The sequence below is a fragment of the Alexandromys fortis genome, unplaced genomic scaffold, assembly GCF_014885135.2.
Source record: "Alexandromys fortis isolate MF-2015 unplaced genomic scaffold, M_Fortis_MF-2015_v1.1 scaffold_252, whole genome shotgun sequence".
Classification (NCBI taxonomy): domain Eukaryota; kingdom Metazoa; phylum Chordata; class Mammalia; order Rodentia; family Cricetidae; genus Alexandromys; species Alexandromys fortis.
In genome coordinates this window covers 415,029-427,997 of record NW_026068127.1, presented here as the reverse complement: position 1 = coordinate 427,997, position 12,969 = coordinate 415,029, and the positions used below count along the sequence as shown (strand labels likewise).

General features: G+C 38.0%; 1 protein-coding gene across 4 annotated transcripts in view; it reads right to left on the bottom strand.

Annotated features, from left to right (window-relative positions):
* Ncoa1 (nuclear receptor coactivator 1) overlaps window positions 1-12,969 on the bottom strand; it is a 219,084-nt gene that overhangs the window by 152,381 nt on the left and 53,734 nt on the right. For 2 of the 4 annotated variants that reach the window (XM_050125836.1, XM_050125834.1), the window contains one exon: window positions 3,371-3,505. The exons of 1 other annotated variant lie outside the window; for it this stretch is intronic. The gene's annotated coding sequence lies outside the window, so the exon portion shown is untranslated. Of the gene's footprint in view, window positions 1-3,370; window positions 3,506-5,032; window positions 5,112-12,969 lie in introns of all 4 variants that reach the window. One more of the 4 variants, XM_050125835.1, reaches the window with a different exon arrangement.

Below are 12,969 nucleotides of genomic sequence, written 5' to 3'. Positions count from 1 at the left end.
AATAAATAAATAAATAAATAAATAAATAAATAAATAAATAAATAAGACTGACTACTGGGCAAGCCTTAGGGAGCCTTCTGCTGCTACCTCTCAGCTATAAACTTCCCTCCTAGAAATGTGTTAGCTATATCCCAAAGGTTCAGGTAAGCGAACTTCCCTACTGTTATTTGACTTTAGAAATTTTTAACTGCCTTATCTATTTTGATAACTTTGTAAAATAATCAAATACAGGAAAATGTTAAACTCTTAGAGATTGAGTTATTCTGTGGTATAAATCAGATTTTTCCAAAGTCCACATATTTCTTCTTTAACATTAAGACTTGTGATATTAATAAAGCTATAAATTGAGACTGTTTGAAATACTAAATCAGGCCCTCTGAAATAATAAAAATAAATTTATCACTTATAAATATTTATCCAATCTTACCAAGACACAAATTCATAATGAATAAACATTTTCACCTGTGTCAACAGCAAGCAGACAATACCATGGCAAAACATAATTCTATAGTTGCTGACCACTTATTTCTTTACAATTTCTGAAAAGATATGGGTTTAGTGGCCAAACACTGCTTACAGCCTCAATTTTTACAATGCTGAATCAAGATGGAAATATATTACTGAATACTAATTATTTTCCCTGGAAGAAAGCAGGATATGGATTGCTATCACGGTGTAATCTCTTTTACTCAACAATCCAAGACGCCCTTTCTTGTAGTTGTTTGTTCTTTGAACTGAAGGAACAAATGCAACTTCTCTGGGCTACAAGTGGCTTTAAAATAAATCAACCAATCAACCGGCCAAAACAAGATTCAAACAAGAAACCTTTGTACCTTCAGTCCTAGCCAGTAACACCTAAAAGAAGTGTTGTTATTTTATCAAAATATCAGAGCTTTCCTTCTACCAAAAAACAAAACACCTTACAGCATGCGTGTAGCAGTAACAGCTTCTCCAATGCGATGGCTTTGATAAGACATTTTTGCCAAAAGCTCATTTTACTTTCTCTCCAAGCATAATATTTATCATTAACTTTGAAACTGGTTTTACAAGCTTCTCAGTCGTAGTATGTACTGAGATGTTTTGTGCTATGAAAAGGAAATTTCTAGATACTTTAGAAGTAGGGCATTCTGGTTTTAATGATAATTTCATTAATATCATTCCAAAATCCATTTATATTGTTTTATACACATATTTTATTTTTTAGCACAAGTCTACACACTAATTATTACAAAGCTAAGAAGTATGAATTCAGTTTCCCTGGTGCCATGAAAGGCACAGCAGCAGCACAGCACAGGCCTAGACCTCCCATCACCTACTTTAACAAAATTTATTTCCAACTCTTTCTCAGTCCAGACAAGATGGTTTTAACAGGTAACATTGTAGCTGTGAAAACTGTAATAAAGAACATATAATCTGAATAATTTTCTATGGCCTTAACTTATTCTCTCATGTTTTACTGATTTCACATAACTGGAACCCACCATGCAACATAATCCCACAATCTTACATTCTAAATTTCTCTAAAACCTTATCAGAGGGTACATACAGTTCAAAGGTATTATGGAACTTGCAATTCTCTTTGCTTTCAAAACAAAAGTAAATATGAATACAGACATAACCTTGCTATACTGAAGAGGTATCTGAAACTGACTAATTCAAATTCACTAGAAAGAAATATAAGACAGTAGGAGACAGCTCTCAGACACAGTCTCATTCTGAGATTCCTGGAGGCAGGATCGCCATTTCGGACCGAGGTAGAGATAAGAAGAACCAGTGACTGGCTGTTTGTTTTTCTGACCTCCCAGTTGAACCCCAATTTCTGTATCTGGGTTTTTATTAATTATGCTACATTCAGCATCATTTATAATAAAGGTCTAGAGTAATTTACATCTTTCCACAAATCTAAAAACCATTTTTATTGTTGTTGTTTGTTTTGTAAAGCTTAAGGCATTCAAGTGATATGAAGTAAATTAAAAAGAAATATCACCTAGAAAAAGTTAAGTACAATGGCTCTAATAGTAAGACAAACCATATGCTGATTTAAAATGACACACACACACACAAATACACTTGGAAAGGTGGAATATACTTATCTACTAGACAACAGCACACTTTCTACCTAATATGAGCTAGCTTTTCCCTCTTCTGGGAGGGAATTCTTTTACAACTGAGGTAAACAGGATTGCCACAGCATGAATTCTCATTCTTCTTAATATGCTATTTTCCATATTTTCTTCACAAAATAGAAAAATATGGACTTAGTCCTACTAATAGGTGAAACATTATTCTCAGTTTTTTTACCTTTATATTCTAACAAAATACTATTTTCTAAATTACTGTTAAAAGAGACCTAGATATCAATCAGCTTTGCCTATCCTAATATACATTCCCTCCATTTATGTAAAAAAATAAAGAAAAAATTTATTTTTTAAACAAAACACACAAATAACTCTCTTCTGTTTCTAATTTGTACATAGATAACTACCGTTGTGTTTATTTCCTTTGATAATTCATTCCTTTGGGGGATTAGTTGTCATATGTTATTCTCTAAAGTGGAGATCCACCCCATGTTTTAGAAGTCACTTGACTCTCTAATTATATATCTTGCCTTTCTCCTCCAAGTGAAACTAGTCCACCAGATCCAAAGGTCTCACAGGAGTAACAGTGACATTTCTGGTGGCTAGAAAATCCTTAACACTTAGTTTAAGAGAAAAGGAAAAAAGTGTCTAACTGAACCATGTTATGATCATTACTAAAGGCCTCACTATGAATGACTAGGCTCTGTTAGGACACTGGATTTAGCGGTTAATGTCAAGAATCATGGCATAATCAAATAACCATTAAATTGACTTTCTTTTTAGTTTTGTGGAAACAGGATCTCACTGTGAGGCCAGGATGGCCTAAATTTCATGATGATTCCCCATCTCAGCCTCCTAAAGGCTGGGAATGCAGGTAGGCACAGGATTCTCAGGTAACATTACTCCAATCCTAGTATGGCTTACTGAGTATCAATTAATCTTCAGTCTATTTCTTAAAGAGTGGAGTAAGACAGGCCATGGGGAACAGTGGACTGGTCTTTAAAAGCTAAACCCTTGCTGGGTTGCGGTGGTGCATGCCTTTAATTCCAGCACTCGGGAGGCAGAGGCAGGTGGATCGCTGTGAGTTTGAGGCTAGCCTGGTCTACGAGAGCTAGTTCCAGGATAGGCTCCAAAGCTACAGAGAAACCCTGTCTTGAAAAACAAAACAAAAACAAAAACAAAAAGCTAAACCTTCTAACATGTAAGAACAGTTAAACTTCCCAAACCTACATATAGAACATTATGAAATCAACACCAGCAAGTCAAGTTAAGTAAAACTGTGCCTCAAATACCTTTGAATAGGGAGAAATTCTGAATGTTGGTGTCTTCATTAGGAAGCAAGGTTTCCTCCCACGTGATCTTGTCTAATGATCCTTGGTTTTATCATCAGATCGGTTCCAGTTACATTTTCATTAGTATGGACAGATCTAAAGCAGAAGAAAAAAGGCACATTTAGGCCACAGAAATCCATTAGGCACACAAAGGTTCTTAGATGCTCTAATTGGATAAGAATGCCAATTCTCATTGTATCACTACTGCAGGTGGAAAAGAAATTAAATCCAAGATTACAGGAATAACAGAGAAATATATAAAGTTGATGGGAAGTTGACTGCCTTTTTTTTTTTTTTTTAAAGTTCAGGTCCCTTATGGAGAGCTGCAGCAAACTGAGTTTTCACTGATGTCCCAAAGAATCAAAAGGCCTCAGACTACACCAACACAGAACTGCTGAAGTCATCCAAGCAACATCCTCTACACCCTGCCTCAGGTAAAACCAAACAATAAAAAGAGAAAGAAGTTCCAGAATAAAAAAAATTTAGGGATAGCAAAGAACCCAGTATTATGGCTAGTGTTCATATTTGGGCCACTGGTAATGCTGACTGACTCTACTTAACCTCAGAATTACACCAAGCAGTGGGGACCTTACAGGGAGAGCTTTCTTAAGAAATGAGTCCTAATGGCTTTAGTTTAATCACTCAGGGAGAAGTCAGCATGCTAGGAATCTAACCCTGCCAACTAACTGAGCTGTATACCAACCCTAAGAGCTAACTCTTCATTCACATCCCTCTAAACCACAAACAGATAACCAAGCTGCAGAGATGATCACTCTATTGGGTCAATTTAGGACCCTGGCTACTTAATTCCTTCTGTGGTTCCCAGGACTAACGTTCAGCCAGCTGTATTTGAACGCTAACCATCTGGACAACTACCTTCTCTCCTATTTTCATGCCCGCAGTGTTCTCTGCTTTTTCACCCACCCTATTTATTCCACAACTGCTGTCCTTTATTCCACACAAATGGGCAAGTGTCTGAAAAAAGCGTTTCGCATCACTAATAAACAGGGAAATGCAAATCAAAATCACAATGAGTTATCATCTCACTTCAATAAGAATGGGCACTATCAAAAAGACAAAAGACAGCAAGTGCTGATGAGGATGTGGAAGAAAGGGAACCCTTGTACACTGCGGTTGGGAATGCAAATTACTACCTCCATTATGGAAAACAGTATGGAGATTCCTCAAAAATTAAAAATAGAACTACCATATGATCCAGAAACTCCATTTCTGGATCTATATCCAAAGGAAATGAAATCAGTACATCAAAGAGACATCTGCACTCCAATGCTCATTGCAGCACTATTCATAATAGCCAAGAAATGAGAACAACCGAAGTGCCCATCCACTGATGAATGGGTAACGATAATGTGGTGTACACACCCAGTGGAATATATTCAGCCATAAAACAGATTGAAATCCTGTCATTTGTGACAAAATGGCTGGAACTGAAGATAATTACATTAATTGACATAAGCCTGAAGGATGAGTACTGCATAATCTCACTCACATGTGGAAATAAAAGTTGATCTTGTAGATGTTAAGAATAAAATGGTCATGACCAGAGGCTGTAGAGATTAGGAGCAGAGAGCGATGGGAAGAGACTGAGCAATATGTACTAACCTAGATAGAAATAGGAAATCCTGGCGGTCTGTCGTATAGTGGTGTTACTGTACAGCATTGTAGTATATACTTCAAAAAGCTAGGAGAAAGAAATTATTAAGTGTTTTTACCATAAAGAAATGATGTTTGGAGAGATAAACATTTAACTTGACAAAAATATTACATAATGAACATACACATGTATCAACACCATTGGACCCCTGAAGTTTCCTGGTTGGAAAGCTCAGGTTATGTGGCAAGTTTCAGGCCTATCTCAAAAAACAAGGTGGACAGTAACTGAGGAACAACAGCTGAGGTTCTACTCTGTGCTTCACACTCATGTGCACACATGTATGTGTGCACACACAAACACACACAGAAGAGGGAAATTACCTGATGCCCCACAAATAAGCACAATTTTTATATTTTCATCCATCAGTTAAAAAGATACATTTAAAAATTCTACCTCATAGTAAGGTAGTGTTGGCATACAACTTTAATCCCAACACTCAGGGTGCAGAGGCAGGTGGATCTCTGTGAGTTCAAGGCCAGCCTGGTCTACAAACCAAGTTCCAGGACAGCCAGGACTGTTGCACAGAGAAACCCTATCTTGAAAAAACAAAAATAAGTTAATATATTTGTACAGTTTATGTATAAATTTAAAAATACATGTACAATAATCTTAAATTGGATTTAGGGAAATGGACCAAAAGCTTGCTGTACAAGCATTGGGGACCTGAGTTCAGATCCCCAGTACCCATGTAAAAGCTGGGTATGTTGGTGAGCATCTGCAAGCCGAGTAATCAGGGCTAAAATCACAGCTCTCCAGAGCTGACAGGCTAGCCCATCTAACTGAACTGATGAGCTCCAGGGCTGGTGAAGAGACCATGTCTTAGAAAAATAATAATGTGAAAAATACCCAACATTGGCCTCTGGCCTCCACAAGCACACACACATTTGCATGTATGTTCATATATGGGTACATACACACAAGTACATACGTACATGCACCAAACACATATAAATTTTAAAAACCTAAAATATTTATTCTATTAATAAACAAGTTCCCTTCTATACCGTTTTATCTTTTCTTTCAAGCTGACTCCATGCGTCCATTTGAAACTTATTAACTGCTATTCACACTGAAAAATAGAGGGATAATCCTCAAAGAAACAGGTCTCAAAATCTGAAATCATTAACACTAGCTGAGGGTTGATTTCCATGGGCTTGAGACAAATGAAACACAGTATACAAGAGATAAAGGCCAGGGATGTTCTGCTCTACTTGGAGGGTACAGTAAATGCTTTGCTAAGGAAGTAGCCCCCCTGATTAAATTTTCATAAATGAGGCAAATAAAGAAAAATGAAAGCATTGTAGAAGATCAGCAAGAAGAGACATTTGAAATGGCATATACCTTGTCAAGCACTCTCTCTGATAGTTTAAATAAGAAATGTCCCCAACAGGGTCATGTGAATGAACAGTTAGTTTCCAGGTGGTGCACTGATTAGGAAGCTTATGGAGTCTTTAGGTGGTGGAGCCTTGCTAGAGGAAGTACATCACTGGAGCTGGGCCTTGAGAGTTTATGCCTTTGCTCTATTTCCTATTTTCTCTCTCTACTTCCTATGTATAGATAAAACATGATCAGTCAACTTCCTGCTTCTGCCACCATGCCATGCGTTTCCCCATGATGGACTTCCTCTCTCTGGAACCATAAGCTAAAATAAATCCCTTCTTCATTTAAGTTGCTTTTGTCAGTGTATTTTATCATAGCAGCAGCAAAGTAATTAATACAGAAACTGGTACCAGGAAACAGCGTTTGTTGCTGTGAAGAACCTGCCTATGTTGTTTTTCAGAAGGATGTGAAAGACTCTGGAACTTTGGACTAGCAAAGCTATTGAATGTTATGAGCTGAGCTTAGTGGGCCATTCTCACAGAAGCCTTGAAGACAGTACTGCTGAAGGTAATGAAGACAGTGGAGGTCCAGCTTATCGGGTTTCTGAGATGAACAAGGACTCTATCAGCAATTGGGCTAAAAGCCTTTCATATGAGAGTTTGCCAAAGAATCTAGCTGTATTCTGCCCATGTCCCGAGAAGCTGCATCTGCTAAATTAAAACACAGAAGGCTAATTTCTTTGGCAGAGGAAATTTTAAGATAGCATAATGCTGAGTCTGTGGTCTGGTTATTACTAATTACTCTAACACAGCTATAAAATGAAAAAACAGCAACAGATGTGTCATAAAGAAATGAAAGATGTACAGTTTGGTGAGGAAGCTGAAGACTGTAGTCAAGACGTGTGTTGAAAAGAGGTAGTAATGGTTAAAGAGTTTAACCATTAGAGAGAGCCTCCTGCTCTGCAATGGAAAAACAGAGAAGCTACTCTCAGGGTCAAACCCACCAGTATGCCTCCAACTTATGATGAGAACCCAAGGGATTCCTTGCTCCTAGCAAGCAACTGCCTAGCGAGGTTTTCATCAGTTTCCGTGTGTAGAAGCTTCTGTAGCTGTTGTCCAGGGGGTCAGGGAACATCCTAAGCTGGCAGGTGAACATGGTAGTCTCATCTATGTGGTAGTGGTTCTAGAGACAAGAAACAAGATTGAAGAGTCATGGGTTCTTTCCCCACAGTTTATGAGAGCCACTGAGGCTAGGCAATGTGTGGCAGGATTGGAGTCCATGTGAGTAGATCTTAAGAGGCCATTGGTAAAATCAGTTAATGTGAAGCAGCCTAGATTACGTGGAGTTACTAAGATGTTGAAGATGCCAGAACTGTAAGATAAGCACCAAGGAGAAGAGCTTACTGGGAGTTGATCTAGTCCAGAGGGGACAAAAGTGTTAGACAGCAAAGCTGAAGGGGCAGAACAATTTAAGCCCTTTAAAACTCAAGACCTAGACACATGACAGGATTTAGTGTTTGCCCTGCTGGGTTTCAGGCTCGCTTTGGTCTATTTTTTTCTCATTGTGTTCTCCATTCCTTTTTGGAATGCTAATGTATACTTTGTATTATTCTATTTTGGAACTATGTGATTTTTTTCATTTATTTTTACTTTACAAGGGGTCACAGTTAAGAGATTGCCTTGTATCTCAGAAGACACTGAGTTTTGGCCTTTTGAACAGTGGGAAGACCATTAACAGTTACAGGGGATGTTGAAGAAGTTGAACTAAATGCATTCTGCATCATGTGTTGGCCATGGGACTGCTTTTTCTTTCTGCTTCCTTTGTGTGGAAGAAAATATGATCAGCGACTTTCTTTTTTTTAAATATTTATTTATTATGTATACAATATTCTGTCTGTGTGTATGTCTGCAGGCCAGAAGAGGGCACCAGATCTCATTACAGATGGTTGTGAGCCACCATGTGGTTGCCGGAAATGCTCTTAACCACTGAGCCATCTCTCTAGCCCCAATCAGCCACTTTCTTGCTCCTGCCACCATGCCACACTTTCCCCAGTATAATGAACTCCATCTCTCTGGAACCAAAAGCTAAAAGACACCTTTTCTTCCTTAGGGTGCTTTGTCAGTGTGTTTGTCAGTGTGTTCTATCACAGCAGCAGAAAAGCAGCTAATGGAACTCCAAGCATTCCACTTTTACACAGATGCAGAAAGCCACAAAAACATGCCATCCCTGATTGGGGATGGGGGATCACACAGACATAGACAGATACACACATGCAGATACACACACACACTTATTCTAACAAAGAATGGTGCAGAATAGTACAACCAAGTAAATTTATTATTTACCAAGTAAGTAGTAAATTTTTTTTCTCCTTGGAGGGATAAGCTCCTCTAAGAAATGACTGTAAACTGTTTGGTAAATCACAGAAAAAGACGAAAAAAAGGTTCAGTAAGAACCTAGCTGAAATTCTAATGAATTCTTCAAAATCTAGTATAAACCAGTATGCCATTTTGGAATAGCTGTGGATCCCCAGACACAAAGACTTAAGTGGAAGACAATCCACGTGCCTAAAACAGGTGTCCCAAGAAAGATTAAAAATATGACAGGAAAGACTACCTTCAATTAGTAAGAGACCCATGACACATAGAATCAAGATCTGAGCTCTGGTCCCCAGAACTCAAGAAACAGGCCAGTAATTTTCATGGTGGCATGTGTCTATAATCTCACACTGTGGGTAGGGGAAGACTAGCAGATTTCTGAAGCTCATTTTTTCAACCAATCAAGCAGAATCAATGAACCTCAGAATTAGTGAAACCTGTCTCAAAAAATAAAAGTGGAGAACAGTCCTGAAAGATACCCCATGTCGATCTCTGACTTCCACATGCATGTGCACACGGGTGTCCATACACAGAGTAAGACAGGAGGCCAGAGGAGCCCTGAATTATTAGAACAATATGCAGAAAGAATCTAGGAATGGGTCTAAAAGCTTGCCTGTTCTCCAAAAGGGGGGGAAAGCCTAGAATTTAGAGAAACAATAGAAAACCTTTCACTTCGGTATCCAGGCAAAATTCATTGCTTAAAGGGAGAGTAAAATCAAAATGCTTAAGCCTCTGGGGAGGGGATGTGGTTTGGAAAAAACTCAGTGTGAGAAACAAAGAATACTGTTGCTAGGGTTGAGGAACAAGAAAAGGTAATGGGCAAGGAATGCTACACCAATCACAAGAAGACATCTAATATAACTAGGGGAAGGGTAGGGGGTTCCTGTCCAGGACTAACCACAAATAAATAGTAGAATATGACTTCCATAAGGGAATGAGAACAAGAATGCTGACAAAGCCCAAACCTCAATGCCTGACTGCAATTCATTCCAGATCAGAACAAAGAGAAGCCATATCGATCATTAGGAGATGGACAACCACATAAAATACAATCCTCTGTGGAACAGATGTGCGAAGACTGCTGGAAGGTGAGTGGTGCAAAACAAAGAGGGCAAACAGCATGCAATGCCATGTGCAGTGATCTAGACACAGTGAGCAGAAGATAGTGTTTAGGAAGTTTAAAGCCAGGGGTAAACTAAAAGTAATGACTGCAAACCCAAACCCAGCTCAGTTCCTGACACATGGACTCAAGGCACAGCACAGAGGACCAGAGAGAACTGCAGAAGAACACCCGCATCTCCTCTGTCCCTCTGCAAGGACTCACCATAAGGAAAAACTTAGGATGCATGAACAACAGCAAGAAAAACAGACATTTAGGGTGGAAGAAGAGGCTCAGCAGGTAAAGGTGCTTGTTGCTCTTGCAGAAGTCCAATATTCAGTTTCTAGCATCCACATTAGGTTGCTCACAACCTACAGCTCTAGCTCAAGGGAATCAACACCTTTTTCTGGCCTCCATAGGCCGTACATACACATACATACACATTAAAAAGTAATATTAAAGGAAATCTAAAAAAAACCTTCTACTAAGATTAAGAAATAAAACTACCAACAGAATCAGAAATGATAAAGTTGTTGAAACCATAGAAGACTTTCATGTAACCATAATATTAGACAATCTAGTAAAAACAAAAAAGTAGACCAGTAGGTATGAGAAATGTTAAAGGAAGTTAGTTCTCCATGCAAGAGCATAATACCAGGTGAAAAACAAAAAACAAATGAGGGGTGCTGGAAAAAGAAAATAAATATAAAAATATTTTTCCTCTTATTTTTCTTTTTCCCATTTTTGTATTTTTATGAGTGATATGCATATTTGTGTACATGTTTACAGGTATGTAGGCATATTTGTGTGTGTAAGTGCACATGAACATTGTTACTCATGTATGTTGGAGGCCTGAGGCTGATGTAGGGAAACACTATCCACCAATCTTCCATCTTATTCAATGAGGTAGTCCTCTCAAACAAACCCAGAGCTTACCAATATGGCTAGATTTGCTAGCCAGCTTGCTCTGAGGATCCTCTAGAGTCTTTGCCTCCCAAAGCTGAAATTCCAGGCAGCTGCCAAGAGCATCCAAGATTTACATGGGTACTGAACATCAGACCTCTGGTTCTCATGATTGTAGGGCAGGTTAACTAACCACTAAACAATCTTCCCAGCTCTCCTCTTATTTCTGTTTACTTGAGGTTATAACTAATTAAACATAGTATAATATACTGTAGGGTACAAAACATATAAAGAAATTTTAAAATGTGCTATAGCATAAAATGGAAGATTAAAATGAGACCAACTTGCTATGAGTCTATCATATGACATATGGAGTGACATTATTTTAAGCAAGATGTGAAATGCTGAAGACATGCATCTTTTTAAATTTGTTTTATTTTGTTTTTGAGGCAGGATTTTACTATATAGTTTTGGCTGTCCTGTGACGGGGCGGCTTTGCTGGGACCCAAGATAAAAGGTGTGCACCTCCGTGTGCACCCTCTCTACACCTTTTCCCATGGGACATTGCTGTGCTTGGATTTCTCATTTCTTTGTTTCTTGAGTTTTCCCCTTATAATAAATAAAATATAATTGTTTTATCCTTCGCTAGCCTGGTTATTTCTACAGTCATGGAACACATTATTCAGACCAGGCTAGCCTCGAACTCTCAGAGATCCACCAGCCTCTGCCTCCTGAGTGTTGGGATTAAAGGTGGCTAAGATATCCCATCTTTTAAAACTTTGGACTAATAGTTCTCACCAGGAACAAATATTCTCCCAACATCACCCTACACACACAAAGAACTTTTAACAAAGCCTCAACATAGATTTCTACCATTCAAAAGAAACTATCCTAAAAACATAATGTTAAGCAATAAACTAGCTGTAAGGTAAATATCTGATAAAGAACCTGTTTCTAGAATACAATGAATTGTTTAACACAGCAAGAAAATAAGTATCCAATAAAGTAATAGGGAAATATCTGAACAATGCAAAGATGACAACTCTCAACACATAATCTAGATAATCCAACTCATGTGTTTAATCTCTCCTACTACCCCTTTGGCCATTTCTGTCTAAATGTTTAATTCAATATTCTGGTTCAAACGAGGAAATATGCATAAATGAAAAACAGTACTCTCCCTTAGCTGTGGTTTTGTTTTTTAGTTTGAATTATCTGTTGTAGTCAATGGTAGTGCAAAATATTAAATAGAAAATTCCAAAACAATTTATATAAATTTTAAATGTATGTCACTCAGAGTAGTACAACAAATTCTATGCCATCCCATTCTGAAATGAAGAGAATAGATACTTTTCTTGAGGTGTTCTCAGAATGTCAACAGTAGCCTGAGGCTATGTCACACTGCCCAGGTCATTTACTCAACTTCAGCAGATCACACGGGCACTACAACATCTCATACCATTACGAGAAAGGTAAGTACTTACACATTCTTACAGTAGAGGAAGATATGTTTTAGTCCTCCACTCCATCTTCATGCTGGTGATCCAACTAATGCCTTGGAAGCACTAGGCAAGCCCTTTACCATTAAACCACATTCTCAGATGCTTCCTCCTGTGTAGTATAGCTCATTGCATATCATTTTTATATAATCTCCACATATATAATCCTTTAAACAATTTCACAATATTAAATGATGTATGTAATTTAATTAGTCTCTCACTGGTACTGCTTCAAATATTTTGACACTGCCATCAATACTATGTTACTCAGGAAGTAAAATTACTTAGCTAAAGTACCCATATTTTAATTTTTGTTTTGTTTGTTTTTTTGAGACAGGGTCTCTCTACATTGACCTGGCTGCCCTGGAGCTCACTATTAGACCAGGCTGACTTTGAACTCACAGAGATCCTCCTGTCTCTGCCTCACAAGTGCTAGAACTAAAGGCATGAGCCACCACACCCAGCTTAATTATGATAATTTTTGATAAACTGTGCTCCACAAAGTTTAGTTGGGCTTTAGGAAAATAGGGAATGTGCCACCAACTTTCCATATCAGGATAAATTCTCATAGTACAGCTCCAATTACTCAGGATAAATTTGTACAGAATGAAAATAATAAGAGATTTTTTTTTCTTTATTTATTTATTTATTAAATATTTCTGTCTCTTCCCCACCTCCGCCTCCCC